Source organism: Microcaecilia unicolor, chromosome 1 (genome assembly GCF_901765095.1).
Source record: "Microcaecilia unicolor chromosome 1, aMicUni1.1, whole genome shotgun sequence".
Lineage (NCBI taxonomy): Eukaryota > Metazoa > Chordata > Amphibia > Gymnophiona > Siphonopidae > Microcaecilia > Microcaecilia unicolor.
This window is the reverse complement of record NC_044031.1, coordinates 656,795,872-656,818,033: the sequence shown is the minus strand read 5'-3', so window position 1 is coordinate 656,818,033 and position 22,162 is coordinate 656,795,872. Positions and strand designations below refer to the sequence as shown.

The following is a 22,162-nucleotide window of genomic DNA, read 5'->3' as shown; positions in this document are numbered from 1 at the left end:
TTGCCAGGCTCGCTCAATAGTAGCTACACCCCTGGGTATGGGTGTTCTGGTTTGAAGTTAAATTGCAAAAGATCTAATTATATATATACTAATAAATTTAACCAATGGTTCTTGCCACTAGAATTATCTTCAATCTTAACTATGGCAAGATATATCTCTCCATGTGTCTCGTTAAAAGGAGGAAAGACTTCAGAAACTCTGCTTTCACTATGGATTATTAATAATTGTGAATAGCAGACTGCCTCATATTTCTTATAAGTAGCTTTCTGCTACAAAAGAACATGGTGCAGGCTCCTCATTAGTCAGAGGGATGTTTTCTAATGAGGAGCCTGCACCATGTTCTTTTGTAGCAGAAAGCTACTTATAAGAAATATGAGGCAGTCTGCTATTCACAATCCTATATAATAAAACACACCTCCAACATTCCGAAGCTGACTGAATGGATGAGGCAGTCCTGCTCTCTGTATCCATCTCCTGAATTGACATCACTTACTTCCGGGTTCGTCACAAGCAGAAGTGACCAACCACACGAGGTTTCTCGGCTTCAGAATGTTGGAGGTGCATTCTATTAAATAGGATTGGTCAGTTCCTTGAAGCACAGCCAGAGCTCAGCATCCTGCACAGTAAAGCTCAGACACCAGAGAGAGAGGGTGGGGGCTGACACCAGAGAGTGGGGGGGGGGGGAGGTATCTCACAGTCAATGTCTTTCTCTCACTCTCACACACTCTCTCTCACACTGTATCACATTCACTCTCTGTGTCACACAGGCACTCACATACTCTCTTGGTCTCATACACTCAGTCTCACAGAGAGTCTGTGTCTCACACACACACTCTCTCTCACACACACTGTATCTGTGTGAAACACACTCTCTCTCTCTCTCTCTCTCTCTCTCTCTCTCTCTCTCACACTGTGTCTCACATGCGCACTTGCACACACTCATTCTCACACACACACACTCTCTCTTTCACAGACACACTCGCACCCAGACTCACTCTCTCTCACACACACTCGCACATTCACACACTCTCTCACACACACTCGCACATTCACACACTCTCTCACACACAGTCACTCTCACATACACTCTCTCAAACATACACACTCCGAGGAAAACCTTGCTAGCGCCCGTTTCATTTGTACCGAAACGGGCCTTTTTTTTTACTAGTTATTAATAATCCATAGTGAAAGCAGAGTTTCTGAAGTCTTTCCTCCTTTTAACGAGACACGTGGAGAGATAGATCTTGCCATAGTTAAGATTGAAAAATATCTAATTATGTAATACATTTTATAAATTTAAGTCAGATTAAAGGTCCTGTTTACTAAAGAGCAGTACAAATTTTGCAGTTACTGTGTTTAATTGCCAGAATTAACACACAGTAACTGCAAAACCTTTGTGTTAGCTGAGTGTTTCAAATAGTTTCCTATTCTGCTAACATAGAATTTAATGTGCATTGCTTGTATCACTTAATATGTTGTTTATTCAGGTGGCATTAACTGCACCACATCATCTGCAGTGGTAATTCCTTTCCTGTTACTTGGAAGGTGTGTAGTCTGTCCATTCTCTGTTCTCTATTAGCTGTTAATGCTGCAGATAATGCACATTGTCACTTTTAACAACTTAGCACAGTTTTAGTAAACGGGGCCCATAAGGAAATAGTTTATACTTCAGCATTAGATAGTACACATGTTGTGTTCCTTCTACAACATTAGACATCTTGTCCATAATTATACAGGATATGGGGGTATCGACAGTTTACTGTATGTGTGACAGCACAAAGGGAAACAATAGGACATATAAGCACTGGTAAATTGCATTTCTCTTCTTTTGTAGATTGGGTCATCCCAAGGATTTTATTGTTGATGCTACTTGATTGTACACAGCCTCCAGAAGATGCAAAGATGTTAAACTATTACCTTTATTTGAATTTAAAACATTTTCTTTGAGTCCTAATGTATGTAATATTAAGCTGGGCCTAATAAAGAGAAAATGTTTGAACCAAGCTTTTGTGTTGAGTGCGTTCCAGAAAACTGGAGCAGCTGGACAGATGGAGCCATTACGTGGTGCACTAATGAATCAACGGTTAACCTGCGATTCCTACACCTCCATGTTAAGTTGTGCATCTCACAGCAAAGAAGTGTACCAATGTGGAATATTTAGTTCTAGGCTAAGAGTTAAAGGGGAGGGGGGAGGAGGAAGAGAGAGAAGGAATTTTTCTAAATCACCCTGTTTTTCTTCCATATGGATCTGGTTTGCATTGTCCTAGTTTTTAAATTCCTTCTTTTATATCTACACAAATACATATAACTCCTTCATTTCCAGTAAAACTTTCTAATGTGAGAGCTGAATTTCTACTAGTCTTGGAAAGAAACTATGAGAACGTTGTAACTTGCTGAATATATAACATGGTAACATAGTAGATGACGGCAGAAAAGACCTGCATGGTCCATCCAGTCTGCCCAACAAGACAACTCCTATGTGCTACTTTTTGTGCATACCCTACTTTGATTTGTACTTGTGCTTTTCAGGGCACAGACCGTATAAGTCTGCCCAGCACTATCCCTGCCTCCCAAGGATCGACAAAATTAGCATCTGTTTTAGCCTTCACTAAATGGGGAATTGATACAATTTTTAAGAAGTATGTGTATATATGTACAAAAATATATATATTTTTAAATCAGACTTTAAAAATTGGCTGCATTTATTTGACATTTAGGTTTTGGGATAATTTTAAGTTTAAAAGCATGTCATGATAGAGCTATTTTATTTTAGGAGGGACTAAAATTCCTGAAAATAAAATAGATGAAACCAAATTTGTTGTTCCTTGATGTAAAATACATGTGCATCTGACTAGCGAATGGTCCATTCTGTTACATCATGAACAGATGAATCCATAAGTTGTAGGCTCTGTCTACCAGCAGGTGGAGATAGAGGGCACTGAGCTGAGCTCTGACACACATAGGATGGTCCTTAGGGCAGCCAGCCAGTATCCTCTATTTCCAACAGGTAGTGCACAGTCTCCCAGCAATTTCTGCTTTCATCTATGGGCCTGCTCTTGTCTTGGGTTTGGGGGTGTTAGGCTAGGTCTAGTGCCTACATGGGGTACACCTGGTGGTGATAGGTTCCTCCCTCCCACCCTCCCCTCCTCAAAAAGAAAAATAAAATCTAGGACTGCTTGGAGGCTAGTAGTGCTGCCTTGGCCTTTGGGGGGGGGGGGGTGGGGAAGTAATGTTATTTTTCCTTAAAGCATGGGAGAGCCTCTTGCAGAATACCGACAGGCAGCAGGGACTTTGTGTGATAAGCCTTTCTGAGGCCAGTGAGTACCACTTAAAATGTATTTCTGTCAAGTTCCCCGCTGTGCCATGGTTTTCTTTTTTTTTTTTTTATGGCGGCTGTGTGGCACAGAGGACTGCATTGAGCATCTATTCCAAATGGGTCCTGCCCTTTGGACCATACCCCCCCCCCCCCCCCCAAAAAAAAAAAAGTCACCAGTAATTCAGCTGGTTTCCTGCAGGGGGGTCTCTGCTGGCTCCTATCTCCTGCTGAGTTCAACCGCAAGAACGGTGGTCACTTTGGGTAACCACGTGATGGGGTCTGATTTGGTTGTGCTGCCCTCTTCTTCCTAGCAGATGAGTTCTTCCATTCCCTTTTCTCCAGAGTTTGTTCTGTTATTGTACCAGGTGTACCTGCTGAAGCGGTTTCTCCTGTACAGGACCCTCTCCCTCCTTCTCTGCCTCTGACCATGGAGCTAGCAGCTAAGGGATAGTGTGTGGAGGCTAGTGTGGAATTGGACCCTGGTTCCTCCTCTCCCCCCCTCCTTGTTTGGATGGGGGTTTGTCGGGGGCTTCCTTGCAGTTTCTGAATCTGGAGGCCTTAGAGGAGGGGGAGTTCCCTCAGTTTGAAGCTGATGATCTCTCAGTGGTGACAGTGTTCAATAAGGAGGAGCTGCCGACATTTATTACTGCTTCTCTGGAGGTACTTAATATCTCGTGTCCTGCCTCCAGCCTTGACGCATCCAGTGATGGTTAGTACTAAACGGTCTCCTAAGCTCTTTCCTGTTCATGAGGCCATGCAGGAGCTTATTTTGCCTGAAGGTGACCTGGGCTTTGGCATGCTTCCACCCTACTTCCCCAGAGGAACTGGATTAATTGCAGATGCCTAATGTTGATGACTGGTGGCAGCCATCATGAAAAAAAAGCACTCTGCCAATAGAGGGTGGCATTGCCCTCAAACATCTTCAGGAGAGGAAGTTGGAATCTTCCCTCAAGCTCTCAAGGTGGCTGCTCTGTCATTGCAGGCCACTGTCTTTAGTTCTTATGTGGCCCAGATGTTTCTTAGGTGGGTACAGCAGACGGTGGATTCTCTGGCTGACGCTGAGACTGCCTTTTCCCTCGGTTGAGACAGGTCTGGCATTTTTGGCAAACTTCCCTGTATGATCTTCGGGCCTCAGGTAAGCAAATGGCCTTAGTAGATACAGTCAGGAGGCTGTTGTGGCTCCATCACTGGTCAGCCATTGCTGCCTCCAAACTGTGCTTTACCAAGCTCCCCTTTAAGAGAAAGCTTCCTTTTGAAGAGGATCTGGAGAGGCTGGTCAAAAATGTAAGTGATTCTAAGTCTCAGCACTTTCCTGAGGATAAGCCCTGAGCTTCATTTCAGGTGGATTGGCCGCATTCCCGACTGAGGGAGGTTAAATGCTACAGGCCTGGCCGAGCTCCGGCCTTTTAGAGGTCTAAGTACCAACCAAAGCTATCCTTTTGGGCTGAAAGACTCCTCCAGATCCTCACTTGTCTCCTGTCCAGCCCAATGATGGGGCGCCATTCCACTCTATCACAAAAAGGATAGGAGGTCATCTGACATTGGGGAGAGTTGGCCAAAATTACCTCAAGACAAGTGGGTCTTGGAATTCATCAGAAACGGCTACAAATTTAGAGTTACCTGCTTCAATTGCAGATTTTTTCACGGAGTCCCCATGCAAGGCTGCAGCTAAAAGTAAGGTGGTGGTGGATACGCTTCAGAGCTTGGAGGATTTAGGAGGGTATCCCCCATTCCTCCTCCTGAGTGGGGCCTGGGTTGCTACTGCATATATTTTATAGTGCCAAAGAAAGGGGGAGCCTTTCGTCCTGTGTTGGACCTTAAATGCCTCAACAGGTCGCTAAGAGTAAAGTGGCATCTGTGCATCCAGGGGAGTTCCTAACCTCCCTTGGACCTCAAAGCTTATTTCCTCATCCCCATCTGGCCTCCTTATCAGCACTTTTTTGCGTTTTGCAATCCTCTGTCACCACCTTAAGTTCCAGGCGATGCCCTTTAAATTGGCTACAGCCCCCAGGATCTTTTCCAAATTCATAGTGGTAGTGGTGGCCTATCTGACGAGGAGGCATAAGGGTTCACCCATATCGGATGACTGACTGATTTCGGGCCACCTCCATTCAGGAGAGTACTCAAGTGACGGCCAGGGTGATCAAGCTGCTTCTGTCCTTGGGGCTGGGCCATCAACTTTCTAAAGAGTCAGTTGATTCCTTTCCAGGACCTGGAATATCTGGATGTTTGGTTTGACACCCGTCAGGGGAATGTATGCCTTCCAGAAGTCTGGCGAGAGAAGCTTCAGGCTCAACTGCTGCACTTGGTGCATACTTTTGCACTGAGGGCCCGTTATTAGTTCAGATACTGGGCTTTATGGTGGCCACTCTGGAGGGCCCACATGGCACCCTCTTCAGCATACCCTTCTGTCCTGCTGGTCTTCTGTGTTTCAGGAATAGAACTATTGCATTCCATTGACCTTGTCAGGTATGCCTTAGCTTATCTTGGTGGCTGTGAATGGACAACCTGCGCAGGGGCCTCACGTTGGCAGCCCCCTTCTGGGTGGTGGTAACCACAGACACAAGTCTGTCCGGCTGCTCATGGTTGTGGTCCAAAACTGAGTGGGCTACCAATCGCCCAAAACTGAGGGCGGTTCTTCTTGCTTTGCTGACCTTTCAGATGTCCCTACAGGGATATCTGATGAGGATCATGTTAGACAACATGACAGCTGTGGCTTATATCAACAGGCAAGGAGAGACGTGGAGTGCTCTAGAAGCCAGCTTGCTGTTTCGGTGGGCAGAGTGGCATGTCCGTCTGGTTTTGGTGGCTCACATTGTGGAGATGCTGAATGTCCAGGCGGACTTTCTGAGCCGGAATTCTCTGGACTCGAGCAAGGGAGCTTTCGGATGAGGCATTTCTCTTAATCACTGAGAAATGGGGAACTCCTGTGTTGGATCTGCTTGCATCCTGGTGCAGTGTGAAGGGATTCTTCGGCAGGAAAAGAGAGTTTGGTTCCAAAGGCGGCCTGTATGTGTTAATGCAACTGTTGTTGGAGTCCGACATTTACTTTTTTTTTTTGTTACATTTTGTACCCTGCGCTTTCCCACTCATGGCAGGCTCAATGCAGCTTACATGGGGCAATGTTTGTGTGGTGCCCCTAGAGGCCATGGTATGTAGCCTTGGTCTGCCTTCTGGTGGACCGTCCTTTTTCATTTTCCTCATGGCAGGGGGTCTCCTTATTCAGGGCTCAATTTCTCATGGAGGACCCTTTCCCTTTGGTCTTATGTTCTGGCTCTTGAGTGGTCAAAACTGAGGAGGAGTCACCTGGAGGATGTCATTACTACCGACCTTCATGCCAGGATGCATTCTACATCTGCCTACGCAAGAGTCTGGCAGGTGTTTGAAGCCTGGTTCTCCAAGCATGCTATTTCCCACTTCAGGCGTCTTTGCCTCATATCCTGACCTTCCTTCAGGAGGGCTTGAAGAAGGATCTTGCCTATAACACTCTACAAGTTCAGGTTTCAGCCTTGGCTTGCTTTTGAGGCCAGCACTCCCATTCTTCTTTGGTGGCTCATCTGGATATTGTTCGTTTTTTGAAGGGGATCATGCATCTTGAGCCCCCTCTTCTTTCTCCCTATCCTGAATGAAATCTCAACTTTGGTTCTGAAGTTGTTGTAGGGCACGCCTTATGAGCCTCTTCAGCATGTCTCTCAAGGATGTCACCTTTAGTCTCCTGCCATTGCTTCTGCTAGGAGATTTCGGAATTGCAGACACTCTTGTGCAGGGACCCCTTTCTTTGTTTTTTTGGATGTGGGGATCACGGTCAAGCTAGTACCTTCCTTTCTGCCCAAAGTGGTTTCTTTCTTTTCATTTAAACCAACTGGTATTTTTGTCGAGACATTTCTTCCAGTTATTGGGAATTTGTTCATTGTTTTGTTCTTCATCGTTTTCATGAGGAAGGAGAAGTTTGTGGAGTTGGATGCTTCCTTTTCTGCTTTGTTAGTTCTATACTGGCTGGCTGGCTTAAGGACTGTCTTACAAAGCACAGAGCTGAACTCTGACATATATCTGTCTATCAACAGGTGCAGATATATAACACACAATTTATGGATTCACCTGTTCTGATTTAAAGGAAAGAAAATTATGAGGTAAGACATATTAACCTTCCCCTCTACCCCCCACTCCTCCAGTACAATTTTTGTTTCACATAGCACAGGCAAACATGCACACTAACTTCATAAGGATAAACATCTGGAGTTAACGGGGCTTAGCAGATTCTGTGCAATAGCTGAGTATGCTTAAGCAATGCCCGCACACATTTGATGGTATCAGCTGAGGGTGGATCTGCACGTTTAGAAGGCTTTTTCTAGGCATGCTCGTGTTCAAGGCTATCGATTGGCTGCTCATATCCCATGGTCTGTTTTATGTGCTGTGCACTACTGGAGGGATTTATTTACCACCTTTTTGAAGAAATTAGTCAAATGTTGTGTACAGCAAGTTGATTTGCACTCTGTTTACAACTTAATTACTTGCCAGTAAATGAGGAATTTTGGAAGATCATTTGAGATCAGTTGTACAAACAAGTATTATTCCTCAAGCATATTGTAATTTGGTGTTGCATGGTTTTGCCAAACTACCAGATTATAAATTTTACAGAACATAGCAGTAAGATTTAATTTTTGGAGTAGTTAGATGGGGATAAGGTGACACAATTTCTTCAGTGATGGTATTGTTTGCCAATCCAGCAAGAGTTGATTTTTAAACTTCCCTTCATATAGTGTGGTGCTTATGTATATAAAGGTTTTAAGGTTTTTCTGTCAGGTTCTCAGGTTCCAAGCCCGCGGTGCCGGGCTCTGGAGCAAACGTGAGCCCTTGGGCTGCTGACGAGGAGCGACAGCAGCAGGCAAAACCCACCAACCAATGCTGGGCAAGCACACCGGCAGGGCTGCAGGCACCGTCCAGCGAGCCGGAACACACGGACTGGAATCCCCCGGACTGGTCCGTACAGCTTCACTTGCACTTAGCCACTGCCCCCAAGGGTTGAGCCCCTGGGTTCAAGTGGCCGGCAGGACTTACTGGAAACCGGATGACACAGGGACCAGGACTAGAACAAGCTTGAAACTGAAGTGCTCCTAAATCCTAAACTGGCAAAAAGTGTTCCTAAGCCAGACACCAAGAAAAGAGCTCCTAAGCCCTACACTAACAGCAGTGCTCCTAACAGAAACTAACAGGGGTGCCCCTATGCCCTACATTAACAGAAGTGCAGGGAAGCCAAAAGGGAAAAGCAAGGAAGAAAAAAAACACAAGAACTAGCAAAGGTGCTTCCTACACACCAAGCTACAGCTGTGCCCCACAGCACTAAACTAACCAAGCACTAAACCCACAGAAGTGCTTCTAGCAGAAACTACCAGGGGTGTGCCCCTACGCCCTACACTAACAGGAGTGCAGGGAAGCCACAAGGGAAAAGCAAGGAAGAAAAACAAGAACTAGCAAAGGTGCTTCCTAAGCACCAAGCTACAGCTGTGCCCCACAGCACTAAACTAACCAGAGCACCTACAGCACTAAACTACCAAAGGTGCTCCTAACAGCACCAAAACCTGAAGTACTTCTAACAGCAACAAGAGGGAAAGCAGGGGAGCCAAGATGGAAAAGCAGGGAAACTAACACAAGCAAAGCTGAAGTGCTTTAAACATAGCAGAACCAGAAGTGCTTCCAAAGCACCAAACACCGAAGGGCTTCTAAAGCCCCAAACACAGAAGGCTACCAACCCCCAAGCACAGAAGAGCTTCTAAAGCCACAGAAGGGGAAGCAGGGGAGCTAAACACATACAAGTCACAAGTGCACACTGCACTAACACTGACCTGGCCCTATAGCAATTGCAGCAAAAGCAAACGTTGCAAAGGCCCTGAAGGAAAGAACACCACTTCCTTATCAAGGCCCTCCCAGATGAAGTCACACTCCCTAGACCCAGGCCTACAGCACACTGAAACCCTGAGAGGCCCAACCCACACCAATGCAGCACTGTGAAGCACTTGAAGCCAGTACACCCAAAGAGAGGTAGAGCTAACTCAGTCCACACACACAGCTGTAGTAAAGTGAAACAATTAGTCATGCTGCTGGAAGTTGCCAGCATAGAGAGAGTGAGCTAGCTCAGAAAGGACAGACAAAAGAAGCCAGCTAAGAAGCTGACCCCCAGGAAAAAGGTAAGTTTGAGAGGGGTTCTGACCACAGTCATAACATTTTCTTGATGCTGAATACCAGATCATAAAGATTGTCTGATGTTAGTTAAGATCTTTTTTCCCTTCTCACAATTCTTTAAATTAAAAACCTCTGAAAAAGACAATCTTGGGAAGGACACTGGGATTATGTAACTCTTTGCTGCTTTCAATAAGACAAGACTGCTCAATATAATTCCCAATTATCCCTCTGGTAGAGGTTACAATATTCAAAACGAACCAGAGTACAAATTGAAAGAGAAATATGAGAAGACTAACTTTGAAGACTTATGGCTCAAATATCCGCTATATAAATTCAAAAAGGAAAACAAAATTTTAAGTGGAGAGGTTCTCAGAGTATTAACTCACCCAGACGGAACAGAATTCAAAGGTAATATCTGCTCCTAAGGGTGAACAAGTTTCTTGATCATTGGACTCCACATTTTTTATATATGTATGTATTGTGAGCAAAGAAACCAGTGCTCCCAACCAATAAAGAAGAAACACCAACGATTTAAACTTCAAAGTTATCTACTCATATACTCAAATAACCTAATATGTTCCAATGTTCACAGTGCTCAAGGGGATAAAATCCCTCTTCTTCTCACTTAATTCACAAATGCTAAGAATGTATCCTATGTGTGTATTTTAGGGATGAATTCTCCTCTTCTCCAACTTCACTATGATTTTATCTTGTGAGCAAACAATTGTTATTTTCTCATTTCCTTATAAACAACATATCTTATTTTCGCTAAAACAACAATTTCCCTTGAAATTATATCTCAAAAGTTTGTCTTATAAATGTATGGTGATACAATAATACAATCATGCGGTATACATTCCTAACCTGTGGGGAAAAAACTCTCTAACTGTATTTAATGGTCTCTCTACACATTGGAAACACTGCTCAAAATAATAAAGGCACACTTATCTCAATACCGCTGGGTGTGTGCACCGCACCCTGCAGGCATGAAATTATCTCAAGGTTTTGTTTCAGCGTCTTTCAGACTTTCAGTAAATCAGCAGCTATATCTCTGCTGTGGCTGTTTTCATAACGAGTTAAACACTGCAGAGTTTCGAGGAGTGTTCGTCAGGAACTCGAAATGTTCTGAAAAACAAACTACAAACGAACTATTGTTTTGAAGTGCTGCTCAAGGAAAAATTAATTCTTACCTGATAATTTTCTTTCCATTAGTCCCAACAGATCAATCCAGAGATTTGTGGGTTGTGTCCCTCTACCAGCAGGTGGAGATAGAGAGAACCTCCGAGGTTTGCTATATGTGGACCTGTGCAGCCAAGTAAACCTCAGTACGAACGATACCAAAGCAGTGGAATGGAAACAATAGAAAACTTTCCTGACATTGTCAGACCAAATGCCCAACATACTTCCACCACTTCCAAATGTATTTGTTTTTGTTATTTAATCAAACGAAGGAACATTCAGAACAACGAAACCCCCAAAAATTAACCAACCGAAACAAAACTGCAGAGAGTAGTAAATCCGGGGGGGGGGGGGGGGGGGGGGGGGGGCTCTGGATTGATCTGTTAGGACTAATGGAAAGAAAATTATCAGGTAAAAATTAATTTTTTCCTTCCATAGCGTCACACAGATCAATCCAGAGACTTGTGGGATAAACCTAAGCAGTCCTCAAGTAGGGCAAAAAGAAAAACAAAAAAGGCAACAGTCTACTTGCTACATAAGAGTCTGTTATAAAAAGTAGACCGATACACATATATAAAAACAAAGAAATAATTTATTCAAACCAAGATAAAAGCAGTACCCGACGTGGCCACGTTTCGCCCTCAGGCTGTGTCAGGGGTAAAACTACAAATAAAAACATAAAAATAGTAATAACATCATCTCAAGTTATGTTATATATATATATATAAAAAGTCATAACAGCAAATGATAAAATAAAGTACAATAAATACATTAGACATTCAAAAGTAAAATGGAGGAGGAGATAAGCCACTTTCCAAACACATAAAAGTGTATAAAACGTTGAATGGATTTAATCAAATCCAATAATGTGTCAATACATACCTAAAAATCAGGGGTGATCAGCATACCCCTTCAAAAAAAGCCTAAAACAAAATTAAAAAGATATACATTAATCTCATCTTGATCAGGCCATGTATCACAAATTCTACATCTCACCAGTCAGCTCAGTTAAAATTCTCATCATATCAACAATTGACTATATTTCATGGTGTAAAGCATTCAGTTACTCACTGTTATAAATCTTCTACAAATAGACCACCTTGAATCCTAAAACTATCAGCCTTGTCTATAATATCATCAAAAGACTTGGCTGCATAAATGAAACTAACTTTCAAAAGACCATAACTCATTCTATAGTAAATATACTTATACATCTGCTTTACTCCATGCTGCCATCTCCCATAACATCACATGGATTAAAGCTGACTACTTGTCAGCAGACACTGCTCTGGATCAAAATGCAACAGTAATACCATCTGTGCTGTGGTTTCCCATTTTTTTAAAAAAAGAGAAAACACTCTATTTCTCCCTCAATCACCAAACCAGCTCATTCTTACTAGATATACTTGTACATCTACTTTACTCCATGCTACTATCTCACAAACATCACATAGATTCAAGCTAGCTACTTACTGTGCTTGTTAACAGACACTGCTCTGGATCAAAGTGCAACAGCATTACCATCTGTGCTGTGGCTTGCTATTTTAAAACCTCATATCCAGGTCAAATGTCATTACTTACTAAAAAACGTCAAAAACTAACACCTTCACATCATTCAATTCTCAACACATACCTATTGCGTAAATAGTGACAAAAAGAATAATCTATCTTAATAAACAAACTTTTAATCACTGCCAAACTGATAACATCATGACATCATAATGACAGACGTCAGGATAGGCTGTCACCTTTAACTCAAGCTTAGCTTCACTCTCACAATAGCACAATGTGTAATGACCACAAGCTATGCTTCCAACATAGTAAAGCTTATATATCAAATTGGTGTCTGAAACACTTAATCCAAAAAATGTGATGAATTGGACCATTTCCTTGATCCTAATATAAAATAATAAAAAAATGTTTTTAATAAGAATACTGTGTAATCATTTTCCTGATTTAGTCCAAAGGGTTTCACTGTGTTGAATTTAAAAATCATTCTTTGCTCTGCTTGTAATAGTTGCCTGTCTGTATCTCCACCTCTCCAAAATGTTTTAATTTTTAATAATACAAGGAACTTTAATTCTTCAAAAGAGTGCATCAAGTCATATACATGTTCAACTAATGGTTTCTCCTGTATATTTCTCTTTATAGCACTTTTATGCTCAGCAATGTGGTTGTTAAATGCTCTCATAGTTTTTCCAATATACACAAGTCCACATGGACAAATCACTGCATAGACCACCTGTGTAGTCTTACAGTTGGAGTATTGCTTCAATTCATATCTCTCGCCTGTCATGGGGTGAATAAACATTCCCTATCATCAAGCCGATCAATCCATAGACTGGTGGGTTGTGTCCATCTACCAGCAGGTGGAGATAGAGAGCAATCTTTTGCCTCCCTATATGTGGTCATGTGCTGCCGGAAATTCCCCAGTATGTTCTCTATCTCAGCAGGTGTGTGGTCGCACAGCAGCAGCTCTGGCTAGGTCTCCAAGCCTAATTGTTTAGGTTTTGTTGAGTACCTGGGGTTGAGGGCTCTTCATGAGCAAGTGCAAACCTGGTGGTGCCAGGTCCCTCCTTTTATCCCCCCCCCCCCCTCCCGCTGGCTCCGTTAAAAAAAAACAAAAACAAAGATTTTTAAAAACGTTCAAAAAGGACGTCCATTTGCAGCTGCTCACTGGAACAAGTCGTCGCTGCTCGGAGCAAGAAGCAGGTAATTTTTACCTTTTACTAGCGGGCAGGGGGTTCCCCGAACGGTCTCCACGTGGCTATGGCCTCGGATGGCAAGGGCGCGAAAAGATGCTCCCCGGAACGCGTTTGCGCGCCTAGCGGGGAAGCGGGGGGCTCGAAGGTAGAGTCGCTTTTTTGGGCGCTCTTTCGGAGCTGGGAGAGTTCCCCGGTTTTTCCTCCGGCGTGGCGGCCTTTCCCGCCTTAGGCGCCCATCCCCCGCTGGCCGCCCCCTCCCGGTCGTGACTGGCCACGCTGCTCGGTCGGCGTCTTCTTGGGCCGCCCTCGAGGGGGGAGACGTTAACAGCATGGTCGTCCTTGACTCGGGCGACGGTAAAAAGTCGGCGAAATTAAAGCGCCATTCTTCCCGTGCGGCTCCGTCTCGGAGTTTCGCACCGGACACCATTTTGGACGCGCAACACTCCTCTCCCCCGCTCCTGGGAGCGCAGATGGAGGGCGCCTCTAGGGCCGCAGCACAGGCTGCAGAAATGCACAGACTGGGGGGTTTCTCCCCTGAGTTCATTTTGCTGCTGCATCAGGCCTTTCTTATGCAGAACACTGCCCCTGCTCACCTCTCTGATAGGGGTGATGAGGCCTCTATGCTTAAGCGCCCTTGGATGGATCTTCCACCCCCGGGGGACTCGGTCTCCTCTGATGTGGATGACGGCAGCATGTCTGAGTTCTCCCAGAGATCCTTAGCGGACTCTATAGAAGAGTGATCCTCGCTCAGATGGAGCGGACGACCCCTCTGCAGCGCGGCTTTTTCGCTCAGAGGATTTGCCCAACCTGCTTGTGCAGGCCATGTGCATTTTGAAGATTGCCTCTCCGGAGGAAGGCCCTCTCTCAGCCTCTACTGGCTCCGCCATTATGCTGGGAACGAAGCGCCCGCCTAGAACCTTCCACGTTCATGAAGCCATGCAGACCTTAATTTCAGCGCAATGGGATGCCCCTGAAGCGAGCCTGAAAGTAGCCAGGGCTATGTCCCGTCTGTACCCCTTGCCTGAGGGGGAACGGGAAGCCTTTGTCTGGCCCACGGTAGATTCCTTAATCACTGCCGTGACTAAGAAAACGGTGCTGCCGGTGGAAGGTGGCACTGCCCTGAAGGACGCTCAGGACAGGAGAATGGATGCAGCCTTAAAGTCATCCTTTGAGGCGGCCGCTCTGAGTTTGCAACCCTTGGTTTGTGGCTCCTACGTGGCTAGGGCGTGCCTGACGGTTTTGCAGCGGGCTTCCCCCTCGGATCCTTCCTGGAGGGCGAAATGGCCGACCCTGGAGTCGGGTTTGGCCTACTTGGCAGACTTGCTGTATGATGTTTTGAGAGCCTCGGCCAAAGGTATGGCTCAGACGGTCTGTGCGCGGCGGTGGCTCTGGCTTAAGCACTGGTCTGCTGACCATGCCTCTAAATCTCGCCTAGCCAAGTTGCCTTTTAAAGGCAAGCTGCTCTTTGGGGACGAGCTGGACAAGATCGTGACGGAGCTCGGCACGTCCAAGGGCAAGAGGTTGCCTGAGATCAGGACTCGGGCTGGCAGTGCCCGTCCTGGTTCCTCTAAGGGCCGATTCCAGGAAGCCCGTCGGTATCGCCCGGGCAAGTCGGCCTCCTCGGCCTCCGCTTCCTTCAAACGGAACTTCTCCCCCAAGCAGCATTCCTTTTGCAGGGACCGCCGTCCCGGAGGTTCGTCCTCCGGCCCGTCCCCAGGGTCGCGTACCCAATGACGGGGACCTGGTCCATGGCCCAGTGCAGATAGGAGGAAGGTTGTCCTCATTTCTGGGCAAGTGGACCGGGGTAACTTCAGATGCTTGGGTTCTGGAAGTCATCAGAGACGGATACAAGCTAGAGTTCTGCCGACCCCTAAGAGACGGGTTTGTAAACTCTCCTTGCAAGCCCCAGGTCAAAGCAGCTGCCATGCAGCAGACTTTGAACAACCTGATCCGCCTGGGCCCCGGTGGTCCCGGTGCCAGTAGATCAGCTTGGCAAGGGGCGCTACTCCATTTACTTTGTGGTGCCAAAGAAAGAAGGTTCTGCTCAGCCTATTCTCGACCTCAAGGGAGTCAATCGGGCCTTGAAAGTTCGGCATTTCCGGATGGAGACCCTCCGCTCCGTAATAGCTGCGGTGAAAAAGGGATAATTCCTGGCCTCCCTGGACATCAAGGAAGCTTACCTACATATTCCCATCTGGCCACCTCATCAGCGTTTTCTGCGTTTTGCAGTACTGCGCCAACACTTCCAGTTCATAGCCCTCCTGTTCGGGTTGGCTATGGCTCCGCGGACCTTCTCCAAAGCAATGGTGGTCATTGCGGCCTACCTCCGCAAGGAGGGAGTGCAAGTCCATCCCTATCTGGACGACTGGCTGATCCGAGCCCCTTCCTATGCAGAGTGCGGGAGAGCTACAGACAGGGTCATTGCTCTTCTGAGCTCCCTGGGATGGGTCATCAACTGGGAGAAAAGCCAGCTGCACCCGACTCAGTCCCTGGAGTATCTGGGAGTTCGATTCGACACCCAAGTGGGCAGAGTGTTCCTGCCGGACAACCGGAGCCTCAAGCTTCGGACCCAGGTGGACTAGTTCCTAGCCTCCTCTACTCTTCGAGCTTGGGACTATGTGCAGCTGTTGGGCTCCATGACGGCCACGATGGAGGTAGTGCCCTGGGCCAGGGCTCATATGAGACCACTACAGCACTCTCTTCTGCGGCGGTGGACTCCAGTCTCGGAGGATTACGCCGTACGCCTTCCTTTGGATCCAGCAGTGCGAAAGGCGCTGAGCTGGTGGCTGAGGCCAGGCAAGCTGTCCGCAGGAATGCCTCTTACGACCCCGGAGTGGGTTGTCGTCATGACGGACGCCTGCTTGATGGGCTGGGGAGCCCACTGCCTGGGACAGACAGCGCAGGGGCTCTGGTCTCCTGCAGAGACGAAATGGTCCATCAACCTCCTGGAACTCCGAGCCATTCGGTTGGTGCTTCTAGAGTTTCTCCCGGTACTGGTGCTGAGGCCTGTGCGGGACCTGTCGGACAATGCCACGGCTGTGGCCTATGTCAATCGCGAGGGAGGTACCAGGAGCGCCCCTCTAGCCAAGGAGGCCATGAGGCTATGCCTGTGGGCGGAAGCGAATCTGGAACAGCTGTCGGCGGCCCACATTGCGGGAGTCATGAATGTCAAGGCGGACTTTCTCAGTCGCCATACCTTGGATCCCGGAGAGTGGCAACTGTCTGCTCGGGCGTTCTTGGACATCACGAAACGCTGGGGCCGGCCGAGCCTGGATCTGATGGCGTCCTCGGCCAAGTGCCGCGTTTTTTCAGCAGAGGACGGGACCCTCTATATCTGGGAGTCGATGCTCTTCTCCAGCAGTGGCCGGTACAGGAGCTTCTCTAAGTGTTTCCGCCCTGGCCTATGATGGACAGGGTGCTAGGCCGGGTGGCAAAGCATCCGGGCCGGGTGATCCTGGGGGGCCCGGATTGGCCCAGACGTCCCTGGTATGCGGACTTAGTCATGCTCTCGGTGGATGGCCCTCTGTGGCTGCCAGCGGAGCGGGGCCTCTTACATCAGGGTCCCGTGGTGATGGAGGATCCCTCCCCCTTTGGTCTTACGGCCTGGCTCTTGAGCAGAAGCGGCTGAGGAAGAAGGGCTTCTCAGACAAGGTCATCGCCACTATGCTGAAAGCGAGGAAGCACTCTACTTCTACCACTTATGCCAGGGTTTGGCGTACCTTTGTGTCGTGGTGCGAGGCAGGCTCTGTATCGCCCTTCACTACTCCAATATCTTCAGTGTTGGTGTTCCTGCAAGAGGGGCTGGAGAAAGGACTATCACTCAGTTCGCTGAAAGTCCAGGTGGCGGCTCTAGCTTGCTTCAGGAGTCGCCTGAAGGGGGCTTCCCTGGCCTCACAGCCAGATGTGGTACGCTTTCTCAAAGGAGTTAATCACCTGCGCCCCCTCTGCACTCGATAGTGCCTACGTGGAATCTCAATCTGGTGCTACGGACCTTGCAGAAGCTGCCCTTCGAGCCCTTGCCAAGGGCATCGCTGAAGGATCTGACGTTGAAAGCGGTCTTCCTGGTGGCTATCACATCAGCCAGAAGAGTTTCCGAGCTCCAGGTGCTCTCGTGTAGAGAGCCGTTCCTGCGATTCACTGAGGCAGGAGTATCGATTCGCCCAGTGCCTTCCTTCCTGCCCAAGATTGTTTCTCGATTCCATTTGAATCAGCAGCTTTACGTACCCTCTTTTCGTAGGGAGGATTACCCAGAGGAGTACCCTGCGCTCAAATACCTGGATGTTAGACGGGTCATCATCAGATACTTGGAAGTGACCAATGATTTCCAGAAGTCGGATCACCTGTTCGTGCTGTTCACAGGCCCTCGTAAGGGTCTGCAGGCATCTAAGCCTATGGTAGCACGTTGGGTCAAGGAGACGATCGCGGCAGCTTATGTGGCGGCAGGGAAGATTCTGCCTATTCAGCTGAAGGCACACTCTACTAGAGCACAAGCAGCCTCGATGGCGGAGTCCAGATCTGTCTCCTTGGAAGAGATTTGCAGATAGACTACTTGGTCGTGGGCTCATACTTTCTCACGACATTACCGCTTGGATGTGGCTGCTCGGGCCGAGGCCCAGTTTGGGGCTTCAGTGTTGCGTTCAGGGATTTACATGTCCCGCCCTGGGTGAGTACTGCTTCGGTACATCTCACCAGTCTATGGATTGATCGGCTTGATGATAGGGAAGGTAAAATTATGTATCGTACCTGATAATTTTCTTTCCCTTAATCATAGCCGATCAATCCATAGCCCCTCCCAGATATCTGTATTGTTTGTGTTCTGGTTATATTTCAGGTTCAAGTTCAGTCTTCATTTCCTGTTCACGAGGACTTCGTGTTCAAGTTCTTCCAATCAAAGTCTCTTCGAGTTGAGACGATTTTGTGTTACAGTGAGCTGCTGCTTCCTCTCCCCCCGTTTCGGCGGTGGCTGGATTGATAACTAAATTATGCCGGCGCTCCCTCCCGCTTTGGGCGGCTGTACGGTAGCTTTGTATCCCTCCCGCTTCGGCGGTGTTAGGGTAAGCCAGCTCCTCCCGCGGTTGGGGTAGCAGGATAAGCCAGTTCCCCCCGCGTCGGCGGGTGTGGTTTCCCGCCCACCGCCCCGGCGGTGGTGCGCTGGAATATTTCCCCTCCCCCGCTTCGGCGGTGGTGAGCTGGGCAGAGTGTCCCTTTGTGGGTGTAATTCTCTAAGTGCTGAGTCCTGCAGATGGAGCTTTGATATCGACATACTGGGGAATTTCCGGCAGCACATGACCACATATAGGGAGGCAAAAGATTGCTCTCTATTTCCACCTGCTGGTAGATGGACACAACCCACCAGTCTATGGATTGATCGGCTATGATTAAGGGAAAGAAAATTATCAGGTATGATACATAATTTTACCTTTAGTTTTCAAATTAACATTACAAAATGAGCAATTCAAACATGGAAAATGTCCCCACACTGGGTCATCTCTTATGAGTACAGGTAGAGCCGATGGTGCAAGACAATCCTTTTAGGTATGTATTGATACATTATTGGATTTGATTAAATCCATTCAACGTTTTATACACTTTTATATGTTTGGAAAGTGGCTTGTCTTATCTCCTCCTCCATTTTACTTTTGAATGTGTAATGCATTTATTGTACTTTATTTTATCATTTGCTGTTATGACTTTATATATATATATATATATAGGATATATATATATATATATATATATATATATATATATATAATTTGAAATTATGTTATCACTATTTTTATGTTTTTATTTGTAGTTTCACCCCTGACGCAGCCTGAGGGCAAAACGTGGCCACGGCGGGTACTGCTTTTATCTTGGTTTGAATAAATTATTTCTTTGTTTTTATATATGTGTATTGGTCTACTTTTTATAACAGACTCAAGTAGGGCAAGACACCCCCAACCTGGCAGAAATCACCGACGAGCCTAACACTGTATCCTGCCGAGCTGCCACATCCACCCGATAATGACGAGTGAACGTATGGACCAAAGCCCATGTAGCGGCTCTGCAGATATCTTCCAGAGAAACCAAATGGGCTATGGTGGCCTTGGAAGCCATATGACCCTTCTTACTGCCTCCAAAAAGGACGAAGAGATGGTCAGAAAGACGAAATTCATTCATCACCTCCAAATACCTGAGAAGAGCCTGTCTCACGTCGAGGCAGCGAAAAGCCTGGAAATCCTCGGGGTAATCTTCCCGGCGAAAAGTCGGCAAATGCAGAGACTGCCCCAAATGGAAACGAGAAACCACCTTGGGCAGAAAACGAAGGAACTGTCCTAATCAATACCACTGCCTCCGTAAAACGCAGGAAGGGGTCTCTGCAAGAAAGAGCCTGCAACTCAGAAATTCTCCGAGCCAAAGTAATGGCTACTAAGAAAATTACCTTCAAGGTAAGATCCTTAACCGTAATCCCCGATAAGGGTTCGAAAGGAGGACGCTGAAGCGCTTTGAGAACTAGATTAAGGTTCCAGGATGGCAGAACTGGCATGTGCAGAGGACGCAACTGATTTATGCCCCTCAAAAAACGAACCACACCCGGGTGGGAGGCGATCGACACCCCCTGAAGCCAGCCTCTAACGCATGCCAGAGCTGCCACCTGCACCTTAAGAGAACTCAACGAGAGTGATTTCTGTACACCCTCCTGAAAAAATGCGAGGATAACCGATACCGAAGCCGCTGACAATCCCGAACTCGCACACCAAGAATCGAAGGTACGCCACACCCTAGCATAAGCTATCGAGGTGGATCTTTTCCGAGCCTGAAGCATCGTAGCGATAACCACATCCGGATACCCTTTCCTTCTCAACTTCGCCCTTTCAAGGGCCAGCCCGTAAGACCAGAGGGGGAGGGATCCTCCATCATGACTGGTCCCTGCAGCAAGAGACTGTCCTGCGCCTGGAGTCGGAGAGGACGATCGAACAGGAGCCTGACCATTTCTGCATACCAGGGATGACTGGGCCAATCCGGGGCCACCAGGATCACTTGACTGGGATGACTGGCAATGCGAGTCAATAAACCTGCTCACCATAGGCCATGGGGGAAAGGCATAGAGCAGGTCCCTGGGCCAAGGTTGTAGAAGAGCATCGATGCCTTCTGAGCCCAGCTCTCTTCCCCTGCTGAAGAAACGAGGAATCTTCGCATTGAATGCAGTGGCCATTAAGTCCATCACCGGCATCCCCCAACGAGCAGCTATCTGATCGAAGGCCAGAGGGGAGAGTGTCCAGTCCCCCGGCTCCAACTGGTGGCGACTGAGAAAGTCCACTTGCACATTCTGTGACCCCACTATATGAGCCGCTGTCAAGAGAGAGAGATGAGTCTCTTCCCAACGGCAGATCAGGGCCACCTCGCACGCTAGTGGTGCACTCCTGGTGCCCCCCTGACGGTTCCGTTGTCGCATTGTCCGAGAGAACTCGAACGGGGCAACCACAGAGAAGAGACAGAGAAACTCCCGAAGGACCAGACGAATTGCCCACAACTCCAAGCGGTTGATGGACCAAGACATCTCCGTCGAGGTCCAAATGCCCTGGGCCATCTGTTGGAGGCAATGAGCCTCCCAACCAGACAGCGACACATCCGTGGTTAACGATCTTCCATTCTGGGGTTTGCAGAGGAATGCCCGACACCAGATTCTTTTGAATGAACCACCAGTGCATGATTGTAAGCAGACAGGTCGAACATGGCACCCGAACCTCGTAATCCTCTGAGAGAGGAGATCAACGGTTCAGAAGGTGCCACTGCAGGGGGCGCATGTGAGCTCTGGCCCACTTTACGACGTCCAAGGTGGAGGCCATGGAACCCAGAACTTGTACATAGTCCCAAGCCCACGGGTTCGGAGTTTGGAACAGTGCTGGCAACTGACCCTGCAACCGCAGTGCTCAAGCTGAAGGAAGAGAAACTATCCCTGTTTGGGTATCGAAGCACACTCCCAAGTATCCCAGCATCTGGGAAGGTATAAGGCTGCACTTTGGGAAGTTGATCACCCAACCAAGCGATTGAAGCAACCCAACCACTCTGTTGGTTGCCCGTCGACTCTCCTCGAAAGAAGACGCCCGCACAAGCCAGTCTAGATAAGGATGGACTTGAATCCCTTCCTTTCTGATAGGCCGCCACTACGACAAGGACCTTGGAAAAAGTCCGAGGTGCTGTGGCTAGGCCAAAGGGCATCGCTTTGAATTGACAATGACGACCGAGCACTGCAAAGTGAAGAAAACGCCTGTGGGGAGGCCAAATTGGAATGTGTAAATAGGCCTCTTTGAGATCGAGAGACATCAAAAACTCCCTTTGCTGTACCGCTGCGATCACCGAGCGGAGGGTTTCCATGCGGAAATGCCGAACCCGTAAGGACCTGTTGATGCACTTGAGATCTAGGACCGGTCGCCAAGAACCGCCCTTTTTTGGCACCACTAAATAAATGGAGTATCAACCGCACCCTCTGCTGGAGGTACAGGCTGGATGGCTCCCAGTCATAAGTTGAGGAGGGTGTGACGAACTGCCCGCATCTTGGCGGGAGATTTGCAAGGAGATTCCAGAAATGAGTCTACTATCGGACGAGCCAGTTCCAACTTGTAGCCGTCTCTGATAAGCTCCAAGACCCATCCATCGGATGTTACCCTGGTCCACTCCACCAGGAATATGGACAGCCTGCCCCCAATAACCGGCTGGAGATGGACCAGGGCCCCATCATTGAGTGGACCTGGCTGCGGGCTGGTTTCTGTTACCGGAAAGGAAGGCCCACCTGTCA

At 47.5% G+C, this 22,162-nt stretch overlaps 1 protein-coding gene across 1 annotated transcript in view; it reads left to right on the top strand.

The window, feature by feature from the left end:
* Positions 1-2,004, top strand: part of LOC115457190 (cytochrome c oxidase subunit 5A, mitochondrial) — a 41,399-nt gene extending 39,395 nt beyond the window's left edge. The window contains exon 5 of the mRNA XM_030186618.1: positions 1,835-2,004. The gene's annotated coding sequence lies outside the window, so the exon portion shown is untranslated. The remainder of the gene's footprint in view (positions 1-1,834) is intronic.
* Positions 2,005-22,162: the final 20,158 nt, after the last annotated feature.